We start from the raw sequence: 20,186 nt of genomic DNA on the forward strand, positions 1-20,186 counted from the left end.
CCATCTCCGCGTCCTCCCATATCATGTGACATCGCCATCTCCGCGTCCTCCCATATCATGTGACGTCGCCATCTCCGCGTCCTCCCATATCATGTGACGTCGCCATCTTCATTTTCCTGTATCTCCCTTTATTGAGACATAATGAGGAATCTTCACATCACTGCCCTCCTGTATGTCTGTATATATATATCTGTATATGTGTGACGTCGCCTCCCTCAGGCCGGTATATGTATCTGTATATATATGTGACGTCGCCTCCCTCAGGCCGGTATATGTATCTGTATATATATGTGACGTCGCCTCCCTCAGGCCGGTATATGTATCTGTATATGTGTGACGTCGCCTCCCTCAGGCCGGTATATGTATCTGTATATATGTGACGTCGCCTCCCTCAGGCCGGTATATGTATCTGTATATGTGTGACGTCGCCTCCCTCAGGCCGGTATATGTATCTGTATATGTGTGACGTCGCCTCCCTCAGGCCGGTATATGTATCTGTATATATATGTGACGTCGCCTCCCTCAGGCCGGTATATGTATCTGTATATATGTGTGACGTCGCCTCCCTCAGGCCGGTATATGTATCTGTATATATGTGTGACGTCGCCTCCCTCAGGCCGGTATATGTATCTGTATATATATGTGACGTCGCCTCCCTCAGGCCGGTATATGTATCTGTATATGTGTGACGTCGCCTCCCTCAGGCCAGTATATATATCTGTATATGTGTGACGTCGCCTCCCTCAGGCCGGTATATGAATCTGTATATATATGTGACGTCGCCTCCCTCAGGCCGGTATATGTATCTGTATATATATGTGACGTCGCCTCCCTCAGGCCGGTATATGTATCTGTATATGTGTGACGTCGCCTCCCTCAGGCCAGTATATGTATCTGTATATATATGTGACGTCGCCTCCCTCAGGCCAGTATATGTATCTGTATATATATGTGACGTCGCCTCCCTCAGGCCGGTATATGTATCTGTATATATGTGTGACGTCGCCTCCCTCAGGCCGGTATATGTATCTGTATATATATGTGACGTCGCCTCCCTCAGGCCGGTATATATGTCTGTATATGTGTGACGTCGCCTCCCTCAGGCCGGTATATGTATCTGTATATATGTGTGACGTCGCCTCCCTCAGGCCGGTATATGTATCTGTATTTATGTGACGTCGCCTCCCTCAGGCCGGTATATGTATCTGTATATGTGTGACGTCGCCTCCCTCAGGCCGGTATATGTATCTGTATATATATGTGACGTCGCCTCCCTCAGGCCGGTATATGTATCTGTATATATGTGTGACGTCGCCTCCCTCAGGCCGGTATATGTATCTGTATATGTGTGACGTCGCCTCCCTCAGGCCGGTATATGTATCTGTATATATATGTGACGTCGCCTCCCTCAGGCCGGTATATGTATCTGTATATATGTGTGACGTCGCCTCCCTCAGGCCGGTATATGTATCTGTATATATGTGACGTCGCCTCCCTCAGGCCGGTATATGTATCTGTATATGTGTGACGTCGCCTCCCTCAGGCCGGTATATGTATCTGTATATATATGTGACGTCGCCTCCCTCAGGCCGGTATATGTATCTGTATATATGTGTGACGTCGCCTCCCTCAGGCCGGTATATGTATCTGTATATATGTGACGTCGCCTCCCTCAGGCCGGTATATGTATCTGTATATATGTGTGACGTCGCCTCCCTCAGGCCGGTATATGTATCTGTATATGTGTGACGTCGCCTCCCTCAGGCCGGTATATGTATCTGTATATATGTGACGTCGCCTCCCTCAGGCCGGTATATATGTCTGTATATGTGTGACGTCGCCTCCCTCAGGCCGGTATATGTATCTGTATATATGTGTGACGTCGCCTCCCTCAGGCCGGTATATGTATCTGTATATGTGTGACGTCGCCTCCCTCAGGCCGGTATATGTATCTGTATATGTGTGACGTCGCCTCCCTCAGGCCGGTATATGTATCTGTATATATATGTGACGTCGCCTCCCTCAGGCCGGTATATGTATCTGTATATATGTGTGACGTCGCCTCCCTCAGGCCGGTATATGTATCTGTATATATGTGTGACGTCGCCTCCCTCAGGCCGGTATATGTATCTGTATATGTGTGACGTCGCCTCCCTCAGGCCGGTATATGTATCTGTATATATGTGTGACGTCGCCTCCCTCAGGCCGGTATATGTATCTGTATATGTGTGACGTCGCCTCCCTCAGGCCGGTATATATATCTGTATATGTGTGACGTCGCCTCCCTCAGGCCGGTATATGTATCTGTATATATGTGTGACGTCGCCTCCCTCAGGCCGGTATATGTATCTGTATATGTGTGACGTCGCCTCCCTCAGGCCGGTATATATATCTGTATATATGTGTGACGTCGCCTCCCTCAGGCCGGTATATATATCTGTATATATGTGTGACGTCGCCTCCCTCAGGCCGGTATATGTATCTGTATATATGTGTGACGTCGCCTCCCTCAGGCCGGTATATGTATCTGTATATATGTGTGACGTCGCCTCCCTCAGGCCGGTATATGTATCTGTATATGTGTGACGTCGCCTCCCTCAGGCCGGTATATGTATCTGTATATATGTGTGACGTCGCCTCCCTCAGGCCGGTATATATATCTGTATATGTGTGACGTCGCCTCCCTCAGGCCGGTATATGTATCTGTATTTATGTGACGTCGCCTCCCTCAGGCCGGTATATATATCTGTATATGTGTGACGTCGCCTCCCTCAGGCCGGTATATGTATCTGTATATATGTGTGACGTCGCCTCCCTCAGGCCGGTATATGTATCTGTATATATGTGTGACGTCGCCTCCCTCAGGCCGGTATATGTATCTGTATATATATGTGACGTCGCCTCCCTCAGGCCGGTATATGTATCTGTATATATGTGTGACGTCGCCTCCCTCAGGCCGGTATATGTATCTGTATATGTGTGTGACGTCGCCTCCCTCAGGCCGGTATATGTATCTGTATATATGTGACGTCGCCTCCCTCAGGCCGGTATATGTATCTGTATATATGTGACGTCGCCTCCCTCAGGCCGGTATATGTATCTGTATATGTGTGACGTCGCCTCCCTCAGGCCGGTATATGTATCTGTATATATGTGTGACGTCGCCTCCCTCAGGCCGGTATATGTATCTGTATATGTGTGACGTCGCCTCCCTCAGGCCGGTATATATATCTGTATATGTGTGACGTCGCCTCCCTCAGGCCGGTATATGTATCTGTATATGTGTGACGTCGCCTCCCTCAGGCCGGTATATGTATCTGTATATATGTGTGACGTCGCCTCCCTCAGGCCGGTATATGTATCTGTATATGTGTGACGTCGCCTCCCTCAGGCCGGTATATATATCTGTATATGTGTGACGTCGCCTCCCTCAGGCCAGTATATGTATCTGTATATATATGTGACGTCGCCTCCCTCAGGCCAGTATATGTATCTGTATATATATGTGACGTCGCCTCCCTCAGGCCGGTATATGTATCTGTATATATGTGTGACGTCGCCTCCCTCAGGCCGGTATATATATCTGTATATGTGTGACGTCGCCTCCCTCAGGCCGGTATATGTATCTGTATATGTGTGACGTCGCCTCCCTCAGGCCGGTATATGTATCTGTATATGTGTGACGTCGCCTCCCTCAGGCCGGTATATGTATCTGTATATGTGTGTGACGTCGCCTCCCTCAGGCCGGTATATGTATCTGTATATATGTGACGTCGCCTCCCTCAGGCCGGTATATGTATCTGTATATGTGTGACGTCGCCTCCCTCAGGCCGGTATATGTATCTGTATATGTGTGTGACGTCGCCTCCCTCAGGCCGGTATATGTATCTGTATATATGTGTGACGTCGCCTCCCTCAGGCCGGTATATGTATCTGTATATATATGTGACGTCGCCTCCCTCAGGCCGGTATATGTATCTGTATATATGTGACGTCGCCTCCCTCAGGCCGGTATATGTATCTGTATATGTGTGACGTCGCCTCCCTCAGGCCGGTATATGTATCTGTATATATATGTGACGTCGCCTCCCTCAGGCCGGTATATGTATCTGTATATGTGTGACGTCGCCTCCCTCAGGCCGGTATATATATCTGTATATGTGTGACGTCGCCTCCCTCAGGCCGGTATATGTATCTGTATATATGTGTGACGTCGCCTCCCTCAGGCCGGTATATGTATCTGTATATATATGTGACGTCGCCTCCCTCAGGCCGGTATATGTATCTGTATATATGTGTGACGTCGCCTCCCTCAGGCCGGTATATGTATCTGTATATATGTGTGACGTCGCCTCCCTCAGGCCGGTATATGTATCTGTATATATGTGTGACGTCGCCTCCCTCAGGCCGGTATATGTATCTGTATATGTGTGACGTCGCCTCCCTCAGGCCGGTATATGTATCTGTATATGTGTGTGACGTCGCCTCCCTCAGGCCGGTATATGTATCTGTATATATGTGTGACGTCGCCTCCCTCAGGCCGGTATATGTATCTGTATATATATGTGACGTCGCCTCCCTCAGGCCGGTATATGTATCTGTATATGTGTGACGTCGCCTCCCTCAGGCCGGTATATGTATCTGTATATATATGTGACGTCGCCTCCCTCAGGCCGGTATATGTATCTGTATATATGTGTGACGTCGCCTCCCTCAGGCCGGTATATGTATCTGTATATATATGTGACGTCGCCTCCCTCAGGCCGGTATATGTATCTGTATATATGTGTGACGTCGCCTCCCTCAGGCCGGTATATGTATCTGTATATGTGTGACGTCGCCTCCCTCAGGCCGGTATATGTATCTGTATATGTGTGTGACGTCGCCTCCCTCAGGCCGGTATATGTATCTGTATATATGTGACGTCGCCTCCCTCAGGCCGGTATATGTATCTGTATATATGTGTGACGTCGCCTCCCTCAGGCCGGTATATGTATCTGTATATGTGTGACGTCGCCTCCCTCAGGCCGGTATATGTATCTGTATATATGTGACGTCGCCTCCCTCAGGCCGGTATATGTATCTGTATATATATGTGACGTCGCCTCCCTCAGGCCGGTATATGTATCTGTATATGTGTGACGTCGCCTCCCTCAGGCCGGTATATGTATCTGTATATATGTGTGACGTCGCCTCCCTCAGGCCGGTATATGTATCTGTATATATGTGACGTCGCCTCCCTCAGGCCGGTATATATATCTGTATATGTGTGACGTCGCCTCCCTCAGGCCGGTATATGTATCTGTATATGTGTGACGTCGCCTCCCTCAGGCCGGTATATGTATCTGTATATATGTGTGACGTCGCCTCCCTCAGGCCAGTATATGTATCTGTATATATATGTGACGTCGCCTCCCTCAGGCCGGTATATGTATCTGTATATGTGTGACGTCGCCTCCCTCAGGCCGGTATATGTATCTGTATATATATGTGACGTCGCCTCCCTCAGGCCGGTATATGTATCTGTATATATGTGTGACGTCGCCTCCCTCAGGCCGGTATATGTATCTGTATATGTGTGTGACGTCGCCTCCCTCAGGCCAGTATATGTATCTGTATATATATGTGACGTCGCCTCCCTCAGGCCGGTATATGTATCTGTATATGTGTGACGTCGCCTCCCTCAGGCCGGTATATGTATCTGTATATATGTGTGACGTCGCCTCCCTCAGGCCAGTATATGTATCTGTATATATATGTGACGTCGCCTCCCTCAGGCCGGTATATGTATCTGTATATATGTGTGACGTCGCCTCCCTCAGGCCGGTATATGTATCTGTATATATATGTGACGTCGCCTCCCTCAGGCCGGTATATGTATCTGTATATATGTGTGACGTCGCCTCCCTCAGGCCGGTATATGTATCTGTATATATGTGACGTCGCCTCCCTCAGGCCGGTATATGTATCTGTATATGTGTGACGTCGCCTCCCTCAGGCCGGTATATGTATCTGTATATGTGTGACGTCGCCTCCCTCAGGCCGGTATATATATCTGTATATGTGTGACGTCGCCTCCCTCAGGCCGGTATATATGTCTGTATATGTGTGACGTCGCCTCCCTCAGGCCGGTATATGTATCTGTATATATGTGTGACGTCGCCTCCCTCAGGCCGGTATATGTATCTGTATATGTGTGACGTCGCCTCCCTCAGGCCGGTATATGTATCTGTATATGTGTGACGTCGCCTCCCTCAGGCCGGTATATGTATCTGTATATGTGTGACGTCGCCTCCCTCAGGCCGGTATACAGTCCTATGAAAAAGTTTGGGCACCCCTATTAATCTTAATCATTTTTAGTTCTAAATATTTTGGTGTTTGCAGCAGCCATTTCAGTTTGATATATCTAATAACTGATGGACACAGTAATATTTCAGGATTGAAATGAGGTTTATTGTACTAACAGAAAATGCGCAATATGCATTAAACCAAAATTTGACCGGTGCAAAAGTATGGGCACCTCAACAGAAAAGTGACATTAATATTTAGTAGATCCTCCTTTTGCAGAGATAACAGCCTCTAGTCGCTTCCTGTAGCTTTTAATCAGTTCCTGGATCCTGGATGAAGGGATTTTGGACCATTTCTTTCTACAAAACAATTCAAGTTCAGGTAAGTTTGATGGTCGCCGAGCATGGACAGCCCGCTCTCAAATGATCTGAAAACAAAGATTGTTCAACATAGTTGTTCAGGGGAAGGATACAAAACGTTGTCTCAGAGATTTAACCTGTCAGTTTCCACTGTGAGGAACATAGTAAGGAAATGGAAGAGCACAGGGACAGTTCTTGTTAAGCCCAGAAGTGGCAGGCCAAGAAAAATATCAGAAAGGCAGAGAAGAAGAATGGTGAGAAGAGTCAAGGACAATCCACAGACACCTCCAAAGAGCTGCAGCATCATCTTGCTGCAGATGGTGTCACTGTGCATCGGTCAACTATACAGCGCACTTTGCACAAATAGAAGCTGTATGGGAGAGTGATGAGAAAGAAGCCGTTTCTGCACGTACTCCACAAATAGAGCTGCCTGAGGTATGAAAAAGCACATTTGGACAAGCCAGCTTCATTTTGGAAACAAAAATTGAGTTGTTTGGTTATAAAAAAAGGCGTTATGCATGGCGTCCAAAAAGAAACAGCATTCCAAGAAAAACACATGCTACCCACTGTAAGATTTGGTGGAGGTTCCATCATGCTTTGGGGCTGTGTGGCCAATGCCGGCATCGGGAATCTTGGTAAAGTTGAGGGTCGCATGGATTCCACTCAGTATCAGCAGATTCTTGAGAATAATGTTCAAGAATCAGTGACGAAGTTGAAGTTACCCCGGGGATGGATATTTCAGCAAGACAATGATCCAAAACACCAAAGCTCCAAATCCTCAGGCATTCATGCAGAGGAACAATTACAATGTTCTGGAATGGCCATCCCAGTCCCCAGACCTGAATATCATTGAACATCTGTGGGATGATTGGAAGCGGGCTGTCCATGCTCGGCGACCATCTAACTTAACTGAACTTGAATTGTTTGTCCAAAATCCCTTCATCCAGGATCCAGGAACTGATTAACAGCTACAGGAAGCGACTAGAGGCTGTTATCTTTGCAAAAGGAGGATCTACTAAATATTAATGTCACTTTTCTGTTGAGGTGCCCATACTTTTGCACCGGTCAAATTTTGGTTTAATGCATATTGCACATTTTCTGTTAGTACAATAAACCTCATTTCAATCCTGAAATATTACTGTGTCCATCAGTTATTAGATATATCAGACTGACATGGCTGCTGCAAACACCAAAATATTTAGAACTAAAAATGATTAAGATTAATAGGGGTGCCCAAACTTTTTCATAGGACTGTATATATCTGTATATGTGTGACGTCGCCTCCCTCAGGCCGGTATATGTATCTGTATATATGTGTGACGTCGCCTCCCTCAGGCCGGTATATATATCTGTATATATGTGACGTCGCCTCCCTCAGGCCGGTATATATATCTGTATATATGTGACGTCGCCTCCCTCAGGCCGGTATATGTATCTGTATATATGTGACGTCGCCTCCCTCAGGCCAGTATATGTATCTGTATATATTTTTGTATATACACTCACCGGCCACTTTATTAGGTACACCTGTCCAACTGCTCGTTAACACTTAATTTCTAATCAGCCAATCACATGGCGGCAACTCAGTGCATTTCGGCATGTAGACATGGTCAAGACAATCTCCTGCAGGTCAAACCGAGCATCAGTATGGGGGGGAAGAAAGGTGATTTGAGTGCCTTTGAACGTGGCATGGTTGTTGGTGCCAGAAGGGCTGGTCTGAGTATTTCAGAAACTGCTGATCTACTGGGATTTTCACGCACAACCATCTCTAGGGTTTACAGAGAATGGTCCGAAAAAGAAAAAACATCCAGTGAGCGGCAGTTCTGTGGGGGGCGGAAATGCGTTGTTGATGCCAGAGGTCAGAGGAGAATGGCCAGACTGGTTCCAGCTGATAGAAAGGCAACAGTGACTCAAATAGCCACCCGTTACAACCAAGGTAGCCAGAAGAGCATCTCTGAACGCCGCACAGTACGTCCAACTTTGAGGCTACAGATGGGCTACAGCAGCAGAAGACCACACCGGGGGCCACTCCTTTCAGCTAAGAACAGGAAACTGAGGCTACAATTTGCACAAGCTCATCGAAATTGGACAATTGAAGATTGGAAAAACGTTGCCTGGTCTGATGAGTCTCGATTTCTGCTGCGACATTCGGATGGTAGGGTCAGAATTTGGCGTCAACAACATGAAAGCATGGATCCATCCTGCCTTGTATCGGTAACGGTTCAGGCTGGTGGTGGAGGTGTCATGGTGTGGGGAATATTTTCTTGGCACTCTTTGGGCCCCTTGGTACCAATTGAGCATGGTTGCAACGCCAAAGCCTACCTGAGTATTGTTGCTGACCATGTCCATCCCTTTATGACCACAATGTACCCAACATCTGATGGCTACTTTCAGCAGGACAATGCAATGCCATGTCATAAAGCTGGAATCATCTCAGACTGGTTTCTTGAACATGACAATGAGTTCACTGTACTCCAATGGCCTCCACAGTCACCAGATCTCAATCCAATAGAGGAGCATCTTTGGGATGTGGTGGAACGGGAGATTCGCATCATGGATGTGCAGCCGACAAATCTGCGACTGCAACTGTGTGATGCCGCCATCATGTCAATATGGAGCAAAATCTCTGAGGAATGCTTCCAGCACCTTGTTGTATCTATGCCACCAAGAATTGAGGCAGTTCTGAAGGCAAAAGGGGGTCCAACCCGTTACTAGCATGGTGTACCTAATAAAGTGGCCGGTGAGTGTATATATGTGATATTACGGTATATATGTCTGTATATATATGTGACATCACCTCCCTTAGGCCAGTATATATGTCTGTATATATGTGATGTTGCGATATATATGGTTGTATATATGTCTGTATATATGTGATGTTACGGTATATATGGTTGTATATATGTCTGTATATATATGTGATGTTGCGGTATATATGTATATAGTGTGGGATATATTCTGATACAGCCTTAGAGCACGTTCACACTGCGCATGTCGTTGCCTCTGCTGTAATCCATCCTTTCTCATGTGAATGGGCTCCTAGGCTGCCGTTGGGCTGTGTTCACACTCTGCTCCTGGCTCAGTTATTTGCAGAGCTCGGTAGGTGACGTCACCAGGATGACTCCAAAGGGCGGCACACCCAGAAATACACGGAATTAGATCCGTGTTGGCCGGGTAAACGAGTTCTCCGAGTCTCCTCCGGCTCCTGCGTCACTGCCCGCCGTCTCAGCCTCATCTTCATTAACCCTTTCAGTAATACGGCTTCCTTGGTGGCGACTTCTCTGCCCAAGGACAAAGGGATCCGACCATGTGGGGGGGGGGAGGAGACGGGAAGACCCCAAATATGTTAGATGGTCAGCGGGATCAGCTCATAGACATACATGCACCCCATTATACGGTGTCACCGGCTGCCCCTCACTTGTTTCACTGCTGTCATCAGACCCCTCTACTGGAGATGGTGGTGGGTCTAGTGACTGCCCCAAATGTATAGGATGGGAACAGCCCACGTGCATGGCGGCCTCGGGACTGGTGAATATAGGGACAGGAGAGACCCAGCATGTGGGAGATACCAAAGTAAAAATACTGTAAATCCCGAGCCCCGTTGTTGGGCCCTGTGCACACTGTGTCTGAGCCCTGTCCTGCTATACAGTCATGTCCATAAGTTTTGAGAATGCTACAAATAGTAATTGTTACAAAGTCTACTATTTCAGTTTTCCTAATGACAATTTGCATATACTCCAGAATGTTATAAAGAGTGATCAGCTTAACAGCAATTACTTCCAAAGTCAATATTTGCCTAGAAAATGAACTTTATCCCCCAAAACACATTTCAACATCATTGCAGCCCGGCCTTAAAAGGACCAGCTAACACCGTTTCAGTGATTGCTCCAGTAACACAGGTGTGGGTGTTGATGAGGACAGGGCTGGAGATCAATCTGTCATGATTAAGTAAGAATGACACCACTGGACACTGTAAAAGGAGGCTGGTGCTTGGCATCATTGTTTCTCTTCTGTTACCCATGGTTATCTCTAAAGAAACACCTGCAGTCATCATTGCTCTGCACAAAAATGGCCTAACAGGGAAGAGGATCGCAGCTAGAAAGATTGCACCGCAGTCACCAATCTATCGCATCATCAAGAACTTCAAGGAGAAAGGTTCCATTGTTGGCAAAAAGGCTCCAGGGCGCCCAAGAAAGACCAGCAAGTGCCAGGACCGTCTCTTAAAAGTGTTTGAGCTGCGGGATCGGGCTACCAGCAGTGCAGAGCTTGCTCAGGAATGGCAGCAGGCAGGTGTGAGTGCATCTGAACGCACTGTGAGACTGCGGAGACTCTTGGAGCAAGGCCTGGTCTCAAGGAGGGCAGCAAAGAAGCCACTTCTCTCCAGAAAAAACATCAGGGACAGACTGATATTCTGCAGAAGGTCCAGGGAGTGACTGCTGAGGACTGGGGGAAAGTCATTTTCTCTGATGAATCCCCTTTTCGATTGTTTGGGACATCTGGAGAACATCTTATTGGGAGAAGAGGAGGTGAGCGCTACCACCAGTGTTGTCTCATGCCAACTGTAAAGCATCCTGAAACCATTCATGTGTGGGGTGGCTTCTCCGCCAAGGGAATCGGCTCTCTCACAGTCTTACCTAAAAACACAGCCATGAATAAAGAATGGGACCAGAATGTCCTCCAAGAGCAACTTCTCCCAACCGTCCAAGAGCAGTTTGGCCACCAACAATGCCTTCTCCAGCATGATGGAGCACCTTGCCATAAAGCAAAGGGGAGAACTAAATGGCTCAGGGAACAAAACAGAGAGATTTTGGGTCCATGGCCTGGAAACTCCCCAGATCTTAATCCCATTGAGAACTTGTGGTCAGTCATCAAGAGACGGGTGGACAAACAAAAACCGACAAATTCTGACAAAATGCAAGCATTGATTGTGCAAGAATGGACGGCTATCAGTCAGGATTTGGTCCAGAAGGTGATTGAGAGCTGCCAGGGAGAATTGCAGAGGTCCTGAAGAAGAAGAAGGGGCAACACTGCAAATATTACACCGCTGCAGTAACTCCTTCTAACTGTCACTATAAGCTTTTATTACTCAGAATATGATTGCAATTCTATTTCTGTATGTGATAAAAACATCTGACAACACACAGAAAAACCAGAGGGAGCAGATCATGTGACAAGAGGAGATTTGTGGCAGTCTCAGAACTTTTGGCCATAACTGTATGTAGTCAGTGCCCCCTAGTGGTACAGAGTATAGATGTATGTATGGTGTCTATCTCTAGGTCCTGTACACACTGTGTCTGAGCCCTGTCCTGCTGTATGTACGGTGTCTATCTCTAGGTCCTGTACACACTGTGTCTGAGCCCTGTCCTGCTGTATGTACGGTGTCTATCTCTAGGTCCTGTACACACTGTGTCTGAGCCCTGTCCTGCTGTATGTACGGTGTCTATCTCTAGGGTCCTGTACACACTGTGTCTGAGCCCTGTCCTGCTGTATGTACGGTGTCTATCTCTAGGTCCTGTACACACTGTGTCTGAGCCCTGTCCTGCTGTATGTACGGTGTCTATCTCTAGGTCCTGTACACACTGTGTCTGAGCCCTGTCCTGCTGTATGTACGGTGTCTATCTCTAGGTCCCTGTACACACTGTGTCTGAGCCCTGTCCTGCTGTATGTACGGTGTCTATCTCTAGGTCCTGTGTACACTGTGTCTGAGCCCTGTCCTGCTGTATGTACGGTGTCTATCTCTAGGTCCCTGTACACACTGTGTCTGAGCCCTGTCCTGCTGTATGTACGGTGTCTATCTCTAGGTCCTGCACACTGTGTCTGAGCCCTGTCCTGCTGTATGTACGGTGTCTATCTCTAGGTCCTGTACACACTGTGTCTGAGCCCTGTCCTGCTGTATGTACAGTGTCTATCTCTAGGTCCCTGTACACACTGTGTCTGAGCCCTGTCCTGCTGTATGTACGGTGTCTATCTCTAGGTCCTGTACACACTGTGTCTGAGCCCTGTCCTGCTGTATGTACGGTGTCTATCTCTAGGGTCCTGTACACACTGTGTCTGAGCCCTGTCCTGCTGTATGTACGGTGTCTATCTCTAGGTCCTGTACACACTGTATCTGAGCCCTGTCCTGCTGTATGTACGGTGTCTATCTCTAGGTCCTGTACACACTGTGTCTGAGCCCTGTCCTGCTGTATGTACGGTGTCTATCTCTAGGTCCTGTGTACACTGTGTCTGAGCCCTGTCCTGCTGTATGTACGGTGTCTATCTCTAGGTCCTATACACACTGTGTCTGAGCCCTGTCCTGCTGTATGTACGGTGTCTATCTCTAGGTCCTGTACACACTGTGTCTGAGCCCTGTCCTGCTGTATGTACGGTGTCTATCTCTAGGTCCTGTACACACTGTGTCTGAGCCCTGTCCTGCTGTATGTACGGTGTCTATCTCTAGGTCCTGTGTACACTGTGTCTGAGCCCTGTCCTGCTGTATGTACGGTGTCTATCTCTAGGTCCTGTACACACTGTGTCTGAGCCCTGTCCTGCTGTATGTACGGTGTCTATCTCTAGGTCCTGTACACACTGTGTCTGAGCCCTGTCCTGCTGTATGTACGGTGTCTATCTCTAGGTCCTGTACACACTGTGTCTGAGCCCTGTCCTGCTGTATGTACGGTGTCTATCTCTAGGTCCTGTACACACTGTGTCTGAGCCCTGTCCTGCTGTATGTACGGTGTCTATCTCTAGGTCCTGTACACACTGTGTCTGAGCCCTGTCCTGCTGTATGTACGGTGTCTATCTCTAGGTCCTATACACACTGTGTCTGAGCCCTGTCCTGCTGTATGTACGGTGTCTATCTCTAGGTCCTGTGTACACTGTGTCTGAGCCCTGTCCTGCTGTATGTACGGTGTCTATCTCTAGGTCCTGTGTACACTGTGTCTGAGCCCTGTCCTGCTGTATGTACGGTGTCTATCTCTAGGTCCTGTACACACTGTGTCTGAGCCCTGTCCTGCTGTATGTACGGTGTCTATCTCTAGGTCCTGTACACACTGTGTCTGAGCCCTGTCCTGCTGTATGTACGGTGTCTATCTCTAGGTCCTGTGTACACTGTGTCTGAGCCCTATCCTGCTGTATGTACGGTGTCTATCTCTAGGTCCTGTACACACTGTGTCTGAGCCCTGTCCTGCTGTATGTACGGTGTCTATCTCTAGGTCCCTGTACACACTGTATCTGAGCCCTGTCCTGCTGTATGTACGGTGTCTATCTCTAGGTCCTGTACACACTGTGTCTGAGCCCTGTCCTGCTGTATGTACGGTGTCTATCTCTAGGTCCTGTACACACTGTGTCTGAGCCCTGTCCTGCTGTATGTACGGTGTCTATCTCTAGGTCCTGTGTACGCTGTGTCTGAGCCCTGTCCTGCTGTATGTACGGTGTCTATCTCTAGGTCCTGTACACACTGTGTCTGAGCCCTGTCCTGCTGTATGTACGGTGTCTATCTCTAGGTCCTGTACACACTGTGTCTGAGCCCTGTCCTGCTGTATGTACGGTGTCTATCTCTAGGTCCTGTACACACTGTGTCTGAGCCCTGTCCTGCTGTATGTACGGTGTCTATCTCTAGGTCCTGTACACACTGTGTCTGAGCCCTGTCCTGCTGTATGTACGGTGTCTATCTCTAGGTCCTGTACACACTGTGTCTGAGCCCTGTCCTGCTGTATGTACGGTGTCTATCTCTAGGTCCTGTACACACTGTGTCTGAGTCCTGTCCTGCTGTATGTACGGTGTCTATCTCTAGGGTCCTGTGTACACTGTGTCTGAGCCCTGTCCTGCTGTATGTACGGTGTCTATCTCTAGGTCCTGTACACACTGTGTCTGAGCCCTGTCCTGCTGTATGTACGGTGTCTATCTCTAGGTCCCTGTACACACTGTGTCTGAGCCCTGTCCTGCTGTATGTACGGTGTCTATCTCTAGGGTCCTGTACACTGTGTCTGAGCCCTGTCCTGCTGTATGTACGGTGTCTATCTCTAGGTCCCTGTACACACTGTGTCTGAGCCCTGTCCTGCTGTATGTACGGTGTCTATCTCTAGGTCCTGTACACACTGTGTCTGAGCCCTGTCCTGCTGTATGTACGGTGTCTATCTCTAGGTCCTGTACACACTGTATCTGAGCCCTGTCCTGCTGTATGTACGGTGTCTATCTCTAGGTCCCTGTACACACTGTGTCTGAGCCCTGTCCTGCTGTATGTACGGTGTCTATCTCTAGGTCCTGTGTACGCTGTGTCTGAGCCCTGTCCTGCTGTATGTACGGTGTCTGTCTCTAGGTCCTGTACACACTGTGTCTGAGCCCTGTCCTGCTGTATGTACGGTGTCTATCTCTAGGTCCTGTACACACTGTGTCTGAGCCCTGTCCTGCTGTATGTACGGTGTCTATCTCTAGGTCCTGTGCACACTGTGTCTGAGCCCTGTCCTGCTGTATGTACGGTGTCTATCTCTAGGTCCTGTACACACTGTGTCTGAGCCCTGTCCTGCTGTATGTACGGTGTCTATCTCTAGGTCCTGTACACACTGTGTCTGAGCCCTGTCCTGCTGTATGTACGGTGTCTATCTCTAGGTCCTGTGTACACTGTGTCTGAGCCCTGTCCTGCTGTATGTACGGTGTCTATCTCTAGGTCCTGTACACACTGTGTCTGAGCCCTGTCCTGCTGTATGTACGGTGTCTATCTCTAGGTCCTGTATACACTGTGTCTGAGCCCTGTCCTGCTGTATGTACGGTGTCTATCTCTAGGTCCTGTACACACTGTGTCTGAGCCCTGTCCTGCTGTATGTACGGTGTCTATCTCTAGGTCCTGTACACACTGTGTCTGAGCCCTGTCCTGCTGTATGTACGGTGTCTATCTCTAGGTCCTGTACACACTGTGTCTGAGCCCTGTCCTGCTGTATGTACGGTGTCTATCTCTAGGTCCTGTACACACTGTGTCTGAGCCCTGTCCTGCTGTATGTACGGTGTCTATCTCTAGGGTCCTGTACACACTGTGTCTGAGCCCTGTCCTGCTGTATGTACGGTGTCTATCTCTAGGTCCTGTACACACTGTGTCTGAGCCCTGTCCTGCTGTATGTACGGTGTCTATCTCTAGGTCCTGTGTACACTGTGTCTGAGCCCTGTCCTGCTGTATGTACGGTGTCTATCTCTAGGTCCTGTACACACTGTGTCTGAGCCCTGTCCTGCTGTATGTACGGTGTCTATCTCTAGGTCCCTGTACACACTGTGTCTGAGCCCTGTCCTGCTGTATGTACGGTGTCTATCTCTAGGTCCCTGTACACACTGTGTCTGAGCCCTGTCCTGCTGTATGTACGGTGTCTATCTCTAGGTCCTGTACACACTGTGTCTGAGCCCTGTCCTGCTGTATGTACGGTGTCTATCTCTAGGTCCTGTACACACTGTGTCTGAGCCCTGTCCTGCTGTATGTACGGTGTCTATCTCTAGGTCCTGTACACACTGTGTCTGAGCCCTGTCCTGCTGTATGTACGGTGTCTATCTCTAGGTCCCTGTACACACTGTATCTGAGCCCTGTCCTGCTGTATGTACGGTGTCTATCTCTAGGTCCTGTACACACTGTGTCTGAGCCCTGTCCTGCTGTATGTACGGTGTCTATCTCTAGGTCCTGTACACACTGTGTCTGAGCCCTGTCCTGCTGTATGTACGGTGTCTATCTCTAGGTCCTGTGTACGCTGTGTCTGAGCCCTGTCCTGCTGTATGTACGGTGTCTATCTCTAGGTCCTGTGTACACTGTGTCTGAGCCCTGTCCTGCTGTATGTACGGTGTCTATCTCTAGGTCCCTGTACACACTGTGTCTGAGCCCTGTCCTGCTGTATGTACGGTGTCTATCTCTAGGTCCTGTGCACACTGTGTCTGAGCCCTGTCCTGCTGTATGTACGGTGTCTATCTCTAGGTCCTGTACACACTGTGTCTGAGCCCTGTCCTGCTGTATGTACGGTGTCTATCTCTAGGTCCTGTACACACTGTGTCTGAGTCCTGTCCTGCTGTATGTACGGTGTCTATCTCTAGGTCCTATACACACTGTGTCTGAGCCCTGTCCTGCTGTATGTACGGTGTCTATCTCTAGGTCCTGTACACACTGTGTCTGAGCCCTGTCCTGCTGTATGTACGGTGTCTATCTCTAGGTCCTGTACACACTGTGTCTGAGCCCTGTCCTGCTGTATGTACGGTGTCTATCTCTAGGTCCTGTACACACTGTGTCTGAGCCCTGTCCTGCTGTATGTACGGTGTCTATCTCTAGGTCCTGTACACACTGTGTCTGAGCCCTGTCCTGCTGTATGTACGGTGTCTATCTCTAGGTCCTGTACACACTGTGTCTGAGCCCTGTCCTGCTGTATGTACGGTGTCTATCTCTAGGTCCTGTACACACTGTGTCTGAGCCCTGTCCTGCTGTATGTACGGTGTCTATCTCTAGGTCCTGTACACACTGTGTCTGAGCCCTGTCCTGCTGTATGTACGGTGTCTATCTCTAGGTCCTGTACACACTGTGTCTGAGCCCTGTCCTGCTGTATGTACGGTGTCTATCTCTAGGTCCTGTACACACTGTGTCTGAGCCCTGTCCTGCTGTATGTACGGTGTCTATCTCTAGGTCCTGTGTACACTGTGTCTGAGCCCTGTCCTGCTGTATGTACGGTGTCTATCTCTAGGTCCTGTACACACTGTGTCTGAGCCCTGTCCTGCTGTATGTACGGTGTCTATCTCTAGGTCCTGTGTACACTGTGTCTGAGCCCTATCCTGCTGTATGTACGGTGTCTATCTCTAGGTCCTGTACACACTGTGTCTGAGCCCTGTCCTGCTGTATGTACGGTGTCTATCTCTAGGTCCTGTACACACTGTGTCTGAGCCCTGTCCTGCTGTATGTACGGTGTCTATCTCTAGGTCCTGTACACACTGTGTCTGAGCCCTGTCCTGCTGTATGTACGGTGTCTATCTCTAGGTCCTGTACACACTGTGTCTGAGTCCTGTCCTGCTGTATGTACGGTGTCTATCTCTAGGTCCTGTACACACTGTGTCTGAGCCCTGTCCTGCTGTATGTACGGTGTCTATCTCTAGGTCCTGTGTACGCTGTGTCTGAGCCCTGTCCTGCTGTATGTACGGTGTCTATCTCTAGGTCCTGTGTACACTGTGTCTGAGCCCTGTCCTGCTGTATGTACGGTGTCTATCTCTAGGTCCTGTGTACACTGTGTCTGAGCCCTGTCCTGCTGTATGTACGGTGTCTATCTCTAGGTCCTGTACACACTGTGTCTGAGCCCTGTCCTGCTGTATGTACGGTGTCTATCTCTAGGTCCTGTACACACTGTGTCTGAGCCCTGTCCTGCTGTATGTACGGTGTCTATCTCTAGGTCCTGCACACTGTGTCTGAGCCCTGTCCTGCTGTATGTACGGTGTCTATCTCTAGGGTCCTGTACACACTGTGTCTGAGCCCTGTCCTGCTGTATGTACGGTGTCTATCTCTAGGTCCTGTACACACTGTGTCTGAGCCCTGTCCTGCTGTATGTACGGTGTCTATCTCTAGGTCCTGTGTACGCTGTGTCTGAGCCCTGTCCTGCTGTATGTACGGTGTCTATCTCTAGGTCCTGTACACACTGTGTCTGAGCCCTGTCCTGCTGTATGTACGGTGTCTATCTCTAGGGTCCTGTACACACTGTGTCTGAGCCCTGTCCTGCTGTATGTACGGTGTCTATCTCTAGGTCCTGTACACACTGTGTCTGAGCCCTGTCCTGCTGTATGTACGGTGTCTATCTCTAGGGTCCTGTACACACTGTGTCTGAGAACTGTCCTGCTGTATGTACGGTGTCTATCTCTAGGTCCTGTACACACTGTGTCTGAGCCCTGTCCTGCTGTATGTACGGTGTCTGTCTCTAGGTCCTGTGTACGCTGTGTCTGAGCCCTGTCCTGCTGTATGTACGGTGTCTATCTCTAGGTCCTGTGTACACTGTGTCTGAGCCCTGTCCTGCTGTATGTACGGTGTCTATCTCTAGGTCCTGTACACACTGTATCTGAGCCCTGTCCTGCTGTATGTACGGTGTCTATCTCTAGGTCCCTGTACACACTGTGTCTGAGCCCTGTCCTGCTGTATGTACGGTGTCTATCTCTAGGTCCTGTACACACTGTGTCTGAGCCCTGTCCTGCTGTATGTACGGTGTCTATCTCTAGGTCCTGTACACACTGTGTCTGAGCCCTGTCCTGCTGTATGTACGGTGTCTATCTCTAGGTCCTGTACACACTGTATCTGAGCCCTGTCCTGCTGTATGTACGGTGTCTATCTCTAGGTCCCTGTACACACTGTGTCTGAGCCCTGTCCTGCTGTATGTACGGTGTCTATCTCTAGGTCCTGTACACACTGTGTCTGAGCCCTGTCCTGCTGTATGTACGGTGTCTATCTCTAGGTCCTGTACACACTGTGTCTGAGCCCTGTCCTGCTGTATGTACGGTGTCTATCTCTAGGTCCCTGTACACACTGTGTCTGAGCCCTGTCCTGCTGTATGTACGGTGTCTATCTCTAGGTCCTGTACACACTGTGTCTGAGCCCTGTCCTGCTGTATGTACGGTGTCTATCTCTAGGTCCTGTACACACTGTGTCTGAGCCCTGTCCTGCTGTATGTACGGTGTCTATCTCTAGGTCCCTGTACACACTGTGTCTGAGCCCTGTCCTGCTGTATGTACGGTGTCTATCTCTAGGTCCTGTACACACTGTGTCTGAGCCCTGTCCTGCTGTATGTACGGTGTCTATCTCTAGGTCCTGTGTACACTGTGTCTGAGCCCTGTCCTGCTGTATGTACGGTGTCTATCTCTAGGTCCTGTACACACTGTGTCTGAGCCCTGTCCTGCTGTATGTACGGTGTCTATCTCTAGGTCCTGTGTACACTGTGTCTGAGCCCTGTCCTGCTGTATGTACGGTGTCTATCTCTAGGTCCTGTACACACTGTGTCTGAGCCCTGTCCTGCTGTATGTACGGTGTCTATCTCTAGGTCCTGTGTACGCTGTGTCTGAGCCCTGTCCTGCTGTATGTACGGTGTCTATCTCTAGGTCCTGTACACACTGTGTCTGAGCCCTGTCCTGCTGTATGTACGGTGTCTATCTCTAGGTCCTGTACACACTGTGTCTGAGCCCTGTCCTGCTGTATGTACGGTGTCTATCTCTAGGTCCTGTACACACTGTGTCTGAGCCCTGTCCTGCTGTATGTACGGTGTCTATCTCTAGGTCCTGTACACACTGTGTCTGAGCCCTGTCCTGCTGTATGTACGGTGTCTATCTCTAGGGTCCTGTACACACTGTGTCTGAGCCCTGTCCTGCTGTATGTACGGTGTCTATCTCTAGGTCCTGTGTACACTGTGTCTGAGCCCTGTCCTGCTGTATGTACGGTGTCTATCTCTAGGGTCCTGTGCACACAGGGGGAGTCTAAGGACTGTCTTGGTGCCTTGATGTGGTCTGGAGACGCTCCAGGAATTGGACCCCATTATTACAGACTGATTAATAGTTGCCCTATCCTTATCTGACCCC

General features: G+C 49.1%; 1 protein-coding gene across 1 annotated transcript in view; it reads left to right on the forward strand.

Annotated features, from left to right (window-relative positions):
* Nucleotides 1-20,186, forward strand: part of CANT1 (calcium activated nucleotidase 1) — a 47,904-nt gene that overhangs the window by 13,676 nt on the left and 14,042 nt on the right. The gene's annotated exons all lie outside the window — the stretch shown is intronic.

This window comes from Leptodactylus fuscus, unplaced genomic scaffold (genome assembly GCF_031893055.1).
Source record: "Leptodactylus fuscus isolate aLepFus1 unplaced genomic scaffold, aLepFus1.hap2 HAP2_SCAFFOLD_56, whole genome shotgun sequence".
Taxonomy (NCBI): domain Eukaryota; kingdom Metazoa; phylum Chordata; class Amphibia; order Anura; family Leptodactylidae; genus Leptodactylus; species Leptodactylus fuscus.